The sequence below is a fragment of the Leopardus geoffroyi genome, chromosome C2 (genome assembly GCF_018350155.1).
Source record: "Leopardus geoffroyi isolate Oge1 chromosome C2, O.geoffroyi_Oge1_pat1.0, whole genome shotgun sequence".
Taxonomy (NCBI): domain Eukaryota; kingdom Metazoa; phylum Chordata; class Mammalia; order Carnivora; family Felidae; genus Leopardus; species Leopardus geoffroyi.
Genome location: NC_059333.1, coordinates 150625375 through 150639655, shown reverse-complemented (window position 1 = coordinate 150639655; position 14281 = coordinate 150625375). Strand labels below are relative to the sequence as shown.

Genomic DNA, 14281 nt, shown 5'->3' with positions numbered 1-14281 from the left:
TGAATTCTGAAATACATCTGTCTTTAAGGATTCAAGGTGGAGTGTGGGACCCTGCCTCAATCTTCTGAGGCAACTTTTTTTTGAATTATTTTTTTTAACATTTATTTATTTTTGAGTGACAGAGAGAGACAGAGCATGAGCAGGGGAGGGGCAGAGAGAGAGGGAGACACAGAATCTGAAGCAGGCTCCAGGCTCCGAGCTGGCAGCACAGAGCCTGATGCAGGGCTTGAACCAACCACGAGCTGTGAGATCATGACCTGAGCCCAAGTCAGCACTCAACCGACTGGGCCATTCAGGCGCCCCCCTCCCCCCCCCACCCCCCCATCCCCCCCCAGGCAACTCTTTAACCTCCTTTAGCTTTTAATTTTTTTTTTAAGATTTTTAATTTATGTTTTAGAGACAGAGAGAGACCGAGCACGAGAAGGGGGTTGCGCAGAGAGACAGAATCTGAGCCGAAGTCAGAAGCCTAACCTCCTGGGGGGCTCAGTCAGGCTCAGGTCATGATCTCGCCGTTCCTGGGTTCGAGCCCCCCCCGTGCTCTGTGCTGACAGTTCAGGGCCTGCTTCGGATTCTGTGTCACTGTCTCTCTCTGCCCCTCCCTCATTTGCACTCTTTCTCAAACATAAAAATAAAAAAAAAAAAATTCCAACATGCCATCCAGCCTGAGGAAGACCCAGAAACTTCAGGACCACGTGAGCCATGGCTGCGTGGGCAAGCACCCGAAGCACCCAGGGGGCTGCGGAAATGCTGGTGGCATGCATCACCACAGGATCAACTTCGGCAAATATCACCCAGGTTACTTTGGAAAAGTTGGAACGAGGCATCACCTCCTCAAGAGGAAGCAGAGCTTCTGCCCAACTGTCAACCTCAATAAACTGTGGACCCTGGTCAGTGAGCAGACATGGGCAAATGGTACCAGAACAGAAACTGGAGTTTCTCCCATCGTTGATGTGCTGTGATCTGGCTACTGCCAAATTTTGGGAAAGGAAAAGCTCCCCAAATAGCCTGTCATCGCGAAGGCCAAATTCTTCAGGAGAAGAGCTGAGAAGATTAAGGGTGTGTGGGGGTCTGTGTCTTGGTAGTTTGAAGCCACATGGAAGGAGGTCCATTAAAAGCTAGCAAGTACTTTAAAAAATATGTTTATATTCATGTTTTAAGCTTCTTGATTTATCAGTTTTGGATATTTTTGCACAATGACTTTCTATTATAATTTAGGAAGATTTGACTTACATGTTTCCCTTCTGTCTTAATCTGCTAGGGCCACCATAACGAAGCACCACAGACTGGGAGGCTGGAACAACAGAAATTTATTTCCTCACAGTTCTGGAGGCTGGTAGTCCAAGATCATGGCATCAGTAAAGGTTGGTTCCTCCTGATGCCTCTCTTCTGGGTTTGTAGACGCCCATTTTCTTCTGGTGTCTTCAAATGGTCTTCCCTTTGTACCCATCTGTGTCTTAATTTCCTTTTTTTTTAATAAAGACATATCATATTGGATTTAAAATTCTATCTCCAAATATAGTCACATTCTGAAGCACTGGGGATTAGGGCTTTGATATATGAATTTTGGATACCATTCAGCTTATAACACCAACTACACCTATTTATTTATATGTCTGTAAACTTTGGGTTTATTCAATAGTCAGTTTGCATTCTTCATCATTAGCTTTCTGCAAATACTGTTTATGACAGGGTACAGGAAGACACTATAATGATATTTCCTTTTTATTTATTTCTTCTTGGTGTTAATAATTGTTTCCTTTTTCAACCGATTACCTGTGTCCTGATCCTTAAATTTTTTTCTCAAATGCTTCATCAGATGAATCAGTGTATTAACATGATTTTTTAGGTAGTTAAAAGTGTATTTTAAAAAGCCCCAAACACTATTCTACGAGTTTACTTCTCCCGAAATGGTCACTCTTTAAGCCTACTATGTAGCTGTCATTCCCCCTTTGGGTTCTTTCTTTCTTGGGCTCCATGGTTTCCTTTCTCTTCATTTTCTTCCTTATTTTTTCTGGAACACGTCAGCAGTAGCTTTCTAAGAAAAGGCAGGAGATAAAAAGTTTTAGGTTTCCTGAATGCATTAAAATATATTTTAAACTCACACATGATTGACAGTTTGTGGGCATAGAATTCCAGGCTGAGAATAATTATTTGTTAGATGTTTGAAGGTATAGACCATAGACCAATCGTGCCTATGAGATTTCAATGTGGCTTTTGTATGTACCTAACTAAATTTTTTCTGGAAGCTTTGGAGTCTTTGCTTTGTTCTTGAGGTTCTGAAATTTTATAGATACCCTTTTACTGAGTCTTTTCACTTGTCATTCTAGGTCATTGGTGGTCCTTTCACTTTTTGGTGATATATTTTTCAATTTTGAGGATTTCCTTATCTCATTGAAAATTTTTTCCTGTTTTCTGTGTTCTCTTTCTGTAACTTCTATCATTCAGATGTTGGGACTTCTGGTATGTATGATTCTCTGATTTTTTTTTTTTCTTTCCTATTTTCCATCTCTGTTTCCATCTCCTATCTTCAGAGAGATTTTCCCTCTGACTTACAAAAATTGGCTGAAATGTGTGTCACCTTTAACAGTTTTGAGTAGCTTTTAAGGAGTCCAAGCTTCTTGGGGTACCTCGTGGCTCAGTTGATTGAGTATCCCAACTCTTGATTTGGGCTCAGGTCATGATTTCAGGGTCATAGGATGAAGCCCTATGTTGGGCTCTGTGCTGAGTGTGGAACCTGCTTAAGATTCTCTCTCCTGTCTTTCCCTCTGACCTTCTCCCCTGCTCATACTCTCCCTCTAAAAAAAAAAAAAAAAGTCCAAGGTTCCTTGATGATCAATGCTTGCCTGTACCTCTTTTCTTGTAGTTTGCACCCTTCGTTTTCTGTGATCTTCTTTGAATGTCTCTCTCTATGCTTATCACATTGTATTGTTCTACTCAGTTATCTCTTTGTTTTTTTTTAAGTGAGCCTCCTGAGGATTGGGTTTGGCTTCTATGTGACTCTTCATCCCCAATGTAGGACCTGATACATTATAGGAGTTTAATAATGTTTGTTGAATAAATGGAAACAAAGCTATTATTCCTTCTCCTGTGCCCCTCCCCCCCTTTTAGGCGGGTCACCACAATGGAGGGTCTTGAGATGAAGATTGGTGTGTAGGCGGTTTGCTAAGGAAATGCTTCCAGTAGAATTTACTAAGGGAATGGGGAAGAAGGACAGGGATGGGAGAGGCAAGGATGTAATTTTAGGCAGAGTCAGAAACCTAAGCCTGATCTTCTAGGGAAAGTCTGGAGTATAAATTAGCTCTCGGAATTTGTCTTTGTTGAGGCAAGTGAGTTGGGTTTCACAACGTATCACCATCAGTCATTGGCTCTAGGGTAGGGCAGCCAACCCCTCTAGTTGGTCCAGGACTATCTTGGTTTTAGCAGTAAAAGTCTCATGTTCCGGAACCCCTCAGCCTGGGGCAAACCAGGACAGTTAGCAACAGGAACTTTTAGCTCTCTGTGCACTGGGGCAAAGTGGCTCCAGGAGCTGAAGGGAAGTCCTTGGAAAAGAAACTGTTGCATCCACTAGGTGTGGTGGGTGGAATAATGACCCCCAAAGAATTCCACATCCTAATCCCCAGAACCCGTGAATACTTTATCTTAGATAACAAAAGAGACTTTGCAGATATGACTAAAATAAGGATCTTGAGATGGAGAGATTATCCTGTATTCTCCTGGGGTCCCAATGTCATCACCAGGATTCTTATAACTGAAAGCGGGAGGCGGGAGAGTCAGAGATGTGACGGCAGATGCAGAGCTCAGAATGATGCCACTGCTGGCTTTACACATGGAGGGGCCATGAGCCAATGAATGAAGGAAGCCTCTAGAAACCAGAAAAGGCAAGAAATGGGTTCTCCTCTAGAGCCTCTGGAAGAAATAGAGGCTTAAAATACTGATTTTAATCCCATGAGACCTATTTTGGACTTCTGACTTCTAGAACTGTTAAGGAGGTAAATACCTACTGTTTTAAACCACCAAATTTGTGGGAGTTTGTTGCAAAACTTCTTGCAAATTTGTGGCAAATGAATTCAAAGGTAAAGGTGCATTGAAGCTGGGGGAGGGCAACATGGAAATGGTAAACACATCTGAGGCGGATCCTGGTGGTGGCTCCACAATTTCTGCTCCGTCCCAATCAGGAAAGTAAATCAGATAGCTAAAACTTTAAATCAGTAGTCAACAAATTAGTTGACTATCAAATTAGGGAAGTGTTGCATAGTGATCAAGCCATGGGATCTGGAGTTTGATGCCCCCTGGTTAAATCCTGGCTTTGGGCACTTTTAAGCTCCGTAATTATGGCATGTTACATAAGCCTTTTGGATGCTTCAGGGCCTCATCTGTGAAATGGGAGGAAAAACCCCAAGAGCTATTCTAAGGATTAGAGGAATATGTACGTAAAGCACCTGACATGCAGTAAAATCTCAATGGGGCCCTGACTGGCAGGCGAGGGGTATCTTCTCTCTCTCTATTCAACTGCTATATTCTAAAGACAGCAAAGGGGAGAATCAAACTTGGTGAATATTAGGGGTTAAAATCCCTTTACTTGTCCAGAGGATATAGTACACTGGGTTTTGTGTTTATAATCTTGTAACATGTATATATGAGACTTTCCTTGTCACCACAGTGGGAATTACATAATACGGAGTCCAAGGGAAGAACATTTGTTTCGGTATCTAAAATTACTTAGAAGAGAGTTGTTGAATATTGTATGGTGGCTCCTCTGTATGTCTATGTTTTAGCACTTTTTAAATCTGTGGTTGGTTTAAAGGATGGCTTTCACCTTCACTGGAGTTTGCTCTCCTCTGGAGATCTGTGTTTAGCCCAGCAAAGTCACCCATTATGGTTGTGCCTGTCTCTCTTCCCAAGGTTATCTGGGGGGTATTTCCCAAGCCTTTTGATATGCTAAGCAGCCATAACTGGGGAGAGTTTCATAAACAACCATTAAGCTGCTATTAGAAGTGTCAGGACTGGTAGAACTAGTAATTCTGTAATAATTTGTGAAGTTTAACTGTAACTATGCAGCCACTTAGTGTTTCAGATAGCTTCATCTGGATCTAGAAATGGGCCCTACAGACCCTTTCTGCTATCCAGGTAGGCAATTGCCTGGGGTCTTTTATTCACCTCTGTTGGGAAATAGCAGCTAAAAATTAAATCAGCTCCAGGCGCCTGGACTCAGTCGGTTATGTGTCCGACTTTGGCTCGGGTCATGATCTCATGGTTCATGAGTTCGAGCTCCGCATCAGGCTCTGTGCAGACAGCTCAGGGCCTGGAGCCTGCTTTGGATTCTGTGTCTCCCTCTCTCTCTCTGCTCCTCCCCTGCTTGTGCTCACTGTTTCTCTCTCAAAAATAAATAAATGTTAAGAACAAAACAAAACAAAACTCAAATCAGCTCATTTGGAGACCTTGAAACAGCTCTAAAAGGAAGCCAGAGCAATTGACTCATCCTGGGGGGGTAGGAGCCACCTAGAAGCGGTATATGATCTGCTCTCTCCTGCCTTTCTCCCAGGTCACACAACTCAGGGCTAGCACTTTCTTCTGCATTCCAGGGCTGTCGCTGATTTGGGCTGAATCTCTTTTAACCTTGGTGCTCCCCTCCAACCACCCAGCCTCTCCCCTCCACCCCCGTGAATGGTGGCAGAGAAGGGGTGAAAGCCAGCGGAGGAGAGGAGGTCCTTGGCTGAGCTGTAGCCCAGGGTGCTGGCCTGTGCCCCGTGAGGAAGGGACTGGGTGTGGCAGAGCTTGCTTTGTTCTGAGGCCCTGCCAGCTCCCGGAAACTCAGGAAACCCTCCCTGAGGAGGACCGGTTCAAAGGACAACACAAGACATCAAATCAACCTTTTAGGGTTACTTTAAGCCAAAGGGAAAGTAGCTAACTGGAGAATAGAGGCAGGCCACAGCGGAAAGTCAACCGCTGCCTCCTTGTTTTTCAGCCACTCAGCCCTCCAACCACTATTTCCCCACTTCTATCCAGCGGCTCTGGAGCCTGGGCCTCCCCCTCGCCCTGTTGGCCATTTGAACTGCCCTGTCTGGGCCTTGCCTTAGGTGGGGCCTCTCAGGGATAGAGCTGTGTTTGTCTCCACTGTGTGTTGAACTTGGCAGGTGCAGGCGCACCTCATTCCAAGTCAAACTACCACCTTTCAAAAGGGAAGTCCAGGCCTGGAAGCCACGGCTTGGGGCGGGCCCTGTGCACCACCACCAATGGCTGGAAGTGAATGCTGTCGTTCTCTACCACCCATGCCAGGCCTGCCTCTGGTAATGACTGAGAAGGGAAAAAACAGGCAGTCGGGGCTGGAGGTAATAGGAATTGGGCTGGAGGGCTGTGGGCTGTGGGAATGAGGGCAGCTTCTCGGCTGGAGGTTCAATCAGCCCTGGAGAGTCAACTGTTGCTTTGGACAAATGAGCATTGGCCATGTCGAGGCCACCCGGGTGCATACCTGAGCGTGCAGAGCTAGCTCAAGAATGAGGTCCCGGCTTTCAAGAACCAGCCTCCTTCCAGAAAAGATCTGGAAAGACCTCGTACGTTCGGGAAGTTTCTCTCCCCTTTCCCGGCTGTCATGGAATCTATTGCTCCCACAGAGAATGTCTAACCCTCCAAGGACCAGGAAGGGCCACCTGCAGATCAGAGGGGCAGAGAGACCTCCAGCCTCCGTGTCTCATTTGAGAATTGTTGCCGGATAGTGAGATCCCTCGTCCACCTCATCAGTGTCCGTGAACTCCCTGATAGTTCCAAGTGGCTGCCTAGGTGCCATTGTCTGTTAGCTACGTGACCTGTGCTAGAGACGCAGCCTCAGCGTGCCATGGTTTTCTATTAGATGGAGATAATGGTCTACCCACTGAGTGCGGTGATGATTACAGAACATGTGGAAAAGTGCGTACTTGGTTGCTACTCTACTCAGGCCTTGGGCAGATGTCGCAGTGTTTCTACAGATAGCTTCTCACTTGGCTTCGTAATAGCTCTGGGAGGTGGGGAGGGCGGCGGTGGGGTGAGAGTCATTCCATTGTCTTTGAAAGTTTGAAGGGCTTTGCCATTTGAATGATGGCCTTGGGAGCATGCGTCTGGCACCGAGTCAATGACCCCTGCACTTTGCCCGTGTTGGTTTTTCTTTCTTCTCTTTTCTGGTTGGTGACTTTGTTACCAAACAAAGAACTTCAAAGCGAGTAGACAACGTTGAACATTTTCCAAGATCCTCGAGGGGCCTGGTCGGGGATTGCTCGTTCAGGAAAATGCACATCATCTTAACCAAGTCTGTCCAGTGGGAACTTCATGTGAGTCACTCATGGAATTTTATATTGTCTTAGAGTCACATTGGAACAGTTTTTAAAAGGTGAAATTAATTTTAGCGATACATAGTTTTAACCCCTGTGTATTACATATATTACCACTTCAACACATAATCTAAAGGTGATTAATGAAACACCTTCCATTCTTCAGACCCTGTCTTTGAAGCCCAGTGTGTATTTTACATTAACAGCACATCTTCATCCACTGCTAAAAACTCTTTGGAAGCTCCTGATCCGTATTTCAATTTCAGAATGCGAGTTGGCCAGAATAGCTTCATACTCGTCATTTCAAGCATACGTAAGGAGTGCCTGCGTGGCTCTGTTGGTTAAGCATCCGACTTCAGCTCGGGTCTTGGAACTCACAGCTCGTGGGTTCGAGCCCCGCATTGGGCTCTGTGCTAACAGCTCGGAGCCTGGAGTCTGCTTCGGATTCTGTGTCTCCCTCTGTCTCTGCCCCTCCCTGGCTCGTGCTCTGTCTCTCTCTCTCTCAAAATAAATAAACATTAAAAAAAAAATTAAAAGTTTTCCAGTAATGGAATTGAGTACCAGGTTTTATTTATTTATTTATTTATTTGAGCCACAGATATCATATTTTTATTGGTGGGAAACTAGAGAGACTTCTTTTTTTTTTTTTTTTTTTTCCAATATATGAAGTCTATTGTCAAATTTGTTTCCATACAACACCCAGTGCTCATCCCAAAAGGTGCCCTCCTCGATACCCATCACCCACCCTCCCCTCCCTCCCACCCCCCATCAACCCTCAGTTTGTTCTCAGTTTTTAAGAGTCTCTTATGCTTTGGCTCTCTCCCACTCTAACCTCTTTTTTTTTTTTTCCCCTCCCCCATGGGTTTCTGTTAAGTTTCTCAGGATCCACAGAGTACCAGGTTTTTTTTTTTTTTTCAACGTTTATTTATTTTTGGGACAGAGAGAGACAGAGCATGAACGGGGGAGGGGCAGAGAGAGAGGGAGACACAGAATCGGAAACGGGCTCCAGGCTCCGAGCCATCAGCCCAGAGCCCGACGCGGGGCTCGAACTCACGGACCGCGAGATCGTGACCTGGCTGAAGTCGGACGCTTAACGGACTGCGCCACCCAGGCGCCCCAGAGTACCAGGTTTTAAATACAAATTTAAATTAATTAAAATGAAATAATATGTAAACTTCATTTCCTCGTTCACACTAAGCAATATTTCAAGTGCTCAATAGCCACGCAGAGCTTGTAGCTGTCACATAGGACAGTCCAGGAGAGGTTTCTGCTAGGACATTTTCTTGTTCACTTGTTATTTCCAGACTTAGAATTTTCTTTCTTTGCCTTCTTTTTTTTTTAATATTTTATTTTTTATTTTTTATTTATTTTTGGGACAGAGAGAGACAGAGCATGAACGGGGGAGGGGCAGAGAGAGAGGGAGACACAGAATCGGAAACGGGCTCCAGGCTCTGAGCCATCAGCCCAGAGCCCGACACGGGGCTCGAACTCACGGACCGCGAGATCGTGACCTGGCTGAAGTCGGACGCTTAACCGACTGCGCCACCCAGGCGCCCCAGAGTACCAGGTTTTAAATACAAATTTAAATTAATTAAAATGAAATAAAATGTAAACTTCATTTCCTCGTTCACACTAAGCAATATTTCAAGTGCTCAATAGCCACGCAGAGCTTGTAGCTGTCACATAGGACAGTCCAGGAGAGGTTTCTGCTAGGACATTTTCTTGTTCACTTGTTATTTCCAGACTTAGAATTTTCTTTCTTTGCCTTCTTTTTTTTTAATATTTTATTTTTTATTTTTTATTTATTTATTTATTTTTTCAACGTTTATTTATTTTTGGGACAGAGAGAGACAGAGCATGAACGGGGGAGGGGCAGAGAGAGAGGGAGACACAGAATCGGAAACAGGCTCCAGGCTCTGAGCCATCAGCCCAGAGCCCGACGCGGGGCTCGAACCCACGGACCGCGAGATCGTGACCTGGCTGAAGTCGGACGCTTAACCGACTGCGCCACCCAGGCGCCCCAATATTTTATTTTCAAGTCATTTCTACACCCAGCATGGGGCTTTGAGCTCACAACCCCAAGATCAAGAGTCACATGCTCTACTGACTAAGCCAGCCGGTGTGCTCCCATATTTACAATTTTCCTCACTAACTCTCTTTGCAGTGATGTTTTAAGCGAGTACCATGTTTTGTACTATTTTAGAAGTATTTTAAACTATACAGTACACTCTGTCTACCCATTGAACAGGCCATATTGCAGGACAGTGCAAATGATCGAATGGTTCTGCTGGTGACCTCCTCGCATTGTGAAGGAATCTAACCACAGAGCCCCCGTGACACGGGGCTCTCCGAGGGAGGGCCCCAGTGTCAATCCACATAGTGGGTAGTTTAAAATCATAATTTCTGCCTTTTGTGTGTGTGTGTGGGGGGACAAAAATAAACAAAGATGAAAGATTTAACATTCTCTTCCAACACCCTTATGGATCACTTTTATGCATCATGCTTGCGACACCAGGCTCTGTGGACTCAGTGTTTCCCTAAGCTCCAGCATAAGCTCTGGTCCTTGACTTTCAGGCAATGGGTGATGTTTATTGCAGGTCTTCTCCCTTCTGACTTCCCCTCCCTCTCCCAGAGTTCCTTGATCCTGTTTACTTTTTTTTTAGCATATATATTTACATCCATTCAAAGACTTGATTACATATTACTTGGTCATCCAAATCAAACCTCCGAAACAACAGAACGTCTCCCACGGAAGTCCCAAAGAATTGGCCGAATCTTTAGAAGTCGACCTAATTTTGTTTTGGGGGGGCTAAACTGTGCACTGGCTTTTCCCTCTTACTCAACTCTGGCTAAATATTTTGGCACGCTGCAATGGGACGACATCACGGAAAGTTGTACTTACATTTCCAGGATTTTCAGTGCTAGGATTTTCTCCAACCTCACTATGTTCAGACGTAGAAGCGCCCTCCTATTTATATGTGGATTATGTTGTGTTTGTTTGAGATTTCAGAGTCTAGGCTGTGTCTTTGCTTAGCCGCCTCATCTTGACCGGGTTCTGGACGGTCCATTTCTTCTCCCGTTTTTCTAAGTATCCCTCCTTGCTCCTGCCACCTTTATTCTTCTTCTTTTTTTTTTTTTTTTAAATTTTTTTTTTTCAACGTTTATTTATTTTTGGGACAGAGAGAGACAGAGCATGAACGGGGGAGGGGCAGAGAGAGAGGGAGACACAGAATCGGAAACAGGCTCCAGGCTCTGAGCCATCAGCCCAGAGCCTGACGCGGGGCTCGAACTCCCGGACTGCGAGATCGTGACCTGGCTGAAGTCGGATGCTTAACTGACTGCGCCACCCAGGCGCCCCACCTTTATTCTTCTTTATGCAACTCTTGTGTTACTTCAGTCATCTGAAGTGGAATTTTTGGAGTCCTTGGCTTTTTGTGGACACGAGTTTGACTCTTATGACCCGTGCAGGAGGAGTTGCATATTTGGTGCTTTTCATTTCTCCTGCTTTCCTTGAGGAGGCTCCAGATAAAATTCTCTGAGGGAATGGAAGCATTTTTGGCAAACTGTGGGGACTTTCTTCCTCTCTTTTGTCTTGAATTGTATAAGCAAAATATTCCAGAGCCCTGAAATGTTGTTTTCCACAAGAGCCTCACAAAGGATACATTCTACTGGAGGACATCTAGAACGTTCCTATCCAAGTTCACCCGGGCTTCCAGCATATAGGTGACCTGCGTATGGCTGTGTCGGGGCCTGCTCGGGGGTCGAGGCCCCTCTTGCTAGTTATCGTGGTCTCTAGAACATGTTTCCAGTTTCTTTGATCAGTTTTTTCCTCAAGAAATCCTGACATCGTTTTATAAGCCAGGAGGTAATTCATTATAGCTTCTGCTGCTTTTCCCATCTCAGTTCTTTAATTTCACACATAACTATTTCTTTAGCATGAGCTCCAGCCCTTGTCTTCTCAGGGAAGAACCCCCAGCTGGGAGTGGCCGGGCCCCACTTGGCTCGTTTGGAAAGTCTTCCCTATAAACCCTGGTGCGGGGTTGAGATTTGTACACATCTGTATGTATAAAGACGCTCTCTGGCTTGGCAGGTGACTCTGGGTTTCCTGTGACCTTCACCTGCCCTTCAGGAGTCCTGTTGCCAAGGGGTGGGACACTAACTGAACAGAAAGGTGGCAGTGAGGCCAGGGCCAGGGAGTGGAGCACCTGCATTTCCATCAGCCATCCATCAACCTCCCATCCGCTGTGTGAATGGTTTTTATTAATGGTGTTAGTATTTTGAAACAGCTAGCTCTTTATTTTCAAATCAAGGCTGCTACTGATTTTTTGTTACTATTTTTCTAGCGTCTTGAATGCTTAGTTCACTTTTTTTTTTTTTTTTTTACTTTTGCACGTGTCCGTTTAAGAAATCTTCACTTACCCAAGATCGTAAATGTCATATGGAAAAGATAAATTGCTATGTTCCCTCTAGAATATTTATCATTGTTGCTTTCCTATTTGGGTCTGTGAACCATCTTAAAACACTCTTTAGTGTAATGTGAGTTAGGGGTTTTGTGGTTCGCCAACTTATCCAGCAACATTTATTGGAAGGTAATTCTTTTCCCACTGAATGGAATGAATCACTCGATCCTATGTGTGTAAGCCTATTGCGAGACCCCTTCCCAGACAGTCTATTTTTAAATCTTTGTTCCAATACCTCGTTGTAACTTCACAATAGTGCTCCATATATGTCATTATGCATCTTCCAGGTCCATTCTTTTCCAAAATTGCTTTGGCTATTCTTAATCCTTTGCATTTCCACATATGTTTAGGATCAGCATGTCAGTTTCTGTGGTGGGCGGAAAAATTGCCCCCAGAAGATATCCATGTCTCAATCTCTGTGATTAAGATCCAATGATTATTACTTTATCTGGAAAAAATTAAGGATCTTGAGATGGGGAAGTTATCCTGGATTATCCAGGCGGGTCCTAAATGCAGTCACATGTTTCCATATATGAGAGAGGCAGAGAGATTTGACTGCACGAAGAAAACGTGATGTGAAGAGGGATTTCAAGAGGGTAGCCTTCAAGATTGGTGTGGTGTGGCCACAAGCCAAGGAACACCGGTAGCCACCAGAAGCTGAGAAGCAAGGAACAGATTCTCCCCTTGAGCCTCTAAAGGGAGAGAGATCCTGCCCACACCTTGGTTTGGGCCCAGTGATCCCGATTTCAGACTTCTGGCCTCTAGAACTGGGAGAGATTACCTTTTCGTTGTTTCAAGCCACCAGCTTTGTGGCGATTTGTTACAGCAGCCTTAGGAAACATCATTTCCGAAGAAAAACCTGCCAGAAGTTTGTTGAGATGGTATTGAATCTGCAGATCGCTTTGGGATTAAACTGACATTTTAACAATATTGATTTTTTTCCCCTTCAAGAACAAGGTATATATATTAACATAGGTCTTTATTGATTTCTGAAGAGTTTATTGTTTTGCCTGTGAGTGCTTGGTTAAGGGACAGCACTGGCTGGCTCCGGGAGAGGTTGGCACTATGTCCTTTTGCCCCTTGCCTTATTGCCATCTGTGTCCGGGTAACTTTGTGTGCATAGGTAGGGACCAGACCAGAAGGAAGGAAGAACATGTAGGTTGTATTTCCACTTAAGAGGATGCACAGAAGGGTGAGGTCCTCTAAGGAGCAAGTACTTAAGGTGCTGAAGGAAACAGGGATGCTCTCTCTGGGAGCTCCTGGATCCTTCTTTTTTTTTTCTTTTTTTTTTTTTTTTTAAATTTTTTTTTTCAACGTTTATTTATTTTTGGGACAGAGAGAGACAGAGCATGAACGGGGGAGGGGCAGAGAGAGAGGGAGACACAGAATCGGAAACAGGCTCCAGGCTCGGAGCCATCAGCCCAGAGCCCGACGCGGGGCTCGAACTCCCGGACCGCGAGATCGTGACCTGGCTGAAGTCGGACGCTTAACCGACTGCGCCACCCAGGCGCCCCCTGGATCCTTCTTATTGGTGGCATTGGGAGATCGCCCGGATAGTTTTATTTATTTGTTTGGTTTTTATTTGATTTATTTTTATTTTTATTTTTTTAATATGAAATTTATTGTCAAATTGGTTTCCATACAGCACCCAGGGCTCATCCCAACAGGTGCCCTCCTCAGTGCCCGTCACCCACCCTCCCCTCCCTCCCACCCCCCATCAACCCTCAGTTTGTTCTCAGTTTTTAAGAGGGTAGTTTTAAAAAGTACCTGTATCCAGGCACGTGTAGAGTTTCTCATTTAATTAACATGGCACGGAACTCAGGTCATTCAACTCTGAAGCTAGGGTGCCACAGAAAAGATACGCAAGGATTATCACAATGTATAGAAGACTCCTACAAATCAACGTATTACTACATTGAAGGAAAATGGAGGCTGGATATAATGGGACATTCAAAGAAATATGGTTAATAAAAATTGGGAGTCTCGACTTGGCCCGTGCACTGCGTGAGCTCTGAATCCACACTGCTCTGCTGGTGAAGCCGGGGCTGGAATTCCGTGAACTGCGTTCCTCTACTAGCTGGCTCCCTGTTAGCTTCTGCCAGAAGCACTGGAAGGAGGAGGGTGGGGAGGGATCTTTTCTTCGTTTACGTCTCTTGTTTCTCCCAGTGTCATCCGAGGAACAGCACAGTTGGTTCCTTTTCCCAGATTCTTTCCTCCCTGAGCCAACCTCGTTGCACACCTTAGTCCCCCCCGGCATCCGGGCAAGGGTTTCTTCTCTGTGCTTACAGTCCATTGCTTGGAGGCCCTTTCTCCAAGCTCCTGAGATGTCCACACCACCTATGCAATGAGCCTTGCTCTGTAGTCTGTGCCCTGTCCGTGTGACCTCCTTGCCCTTTGTGTCCCCAGCCTTGTGTCCCCAGGCTTGTCCCCAGCCTTGCCAGCGTTCGCTACTTTTGTCTTTCCTCTGACTTTTTCAGGCTTCCAATACGTTTACCCAATTATTTATGTCAAATTCTCTGT

The 14281-nt window shown here is 45.1% G+C and overlaps 1 pseudogene; it reads left to right on the top strand.

Moving 5' to 3' along the window:
* The first annotated feature begins 594 nt into the window (after positions 1 to 594).
* LOC123610421 lies at positions 595 to 1082 on the top strand (annotated as a pseudogene).
* Positions 1083 to 14281: the final 13199 nt, after the last annotated feature.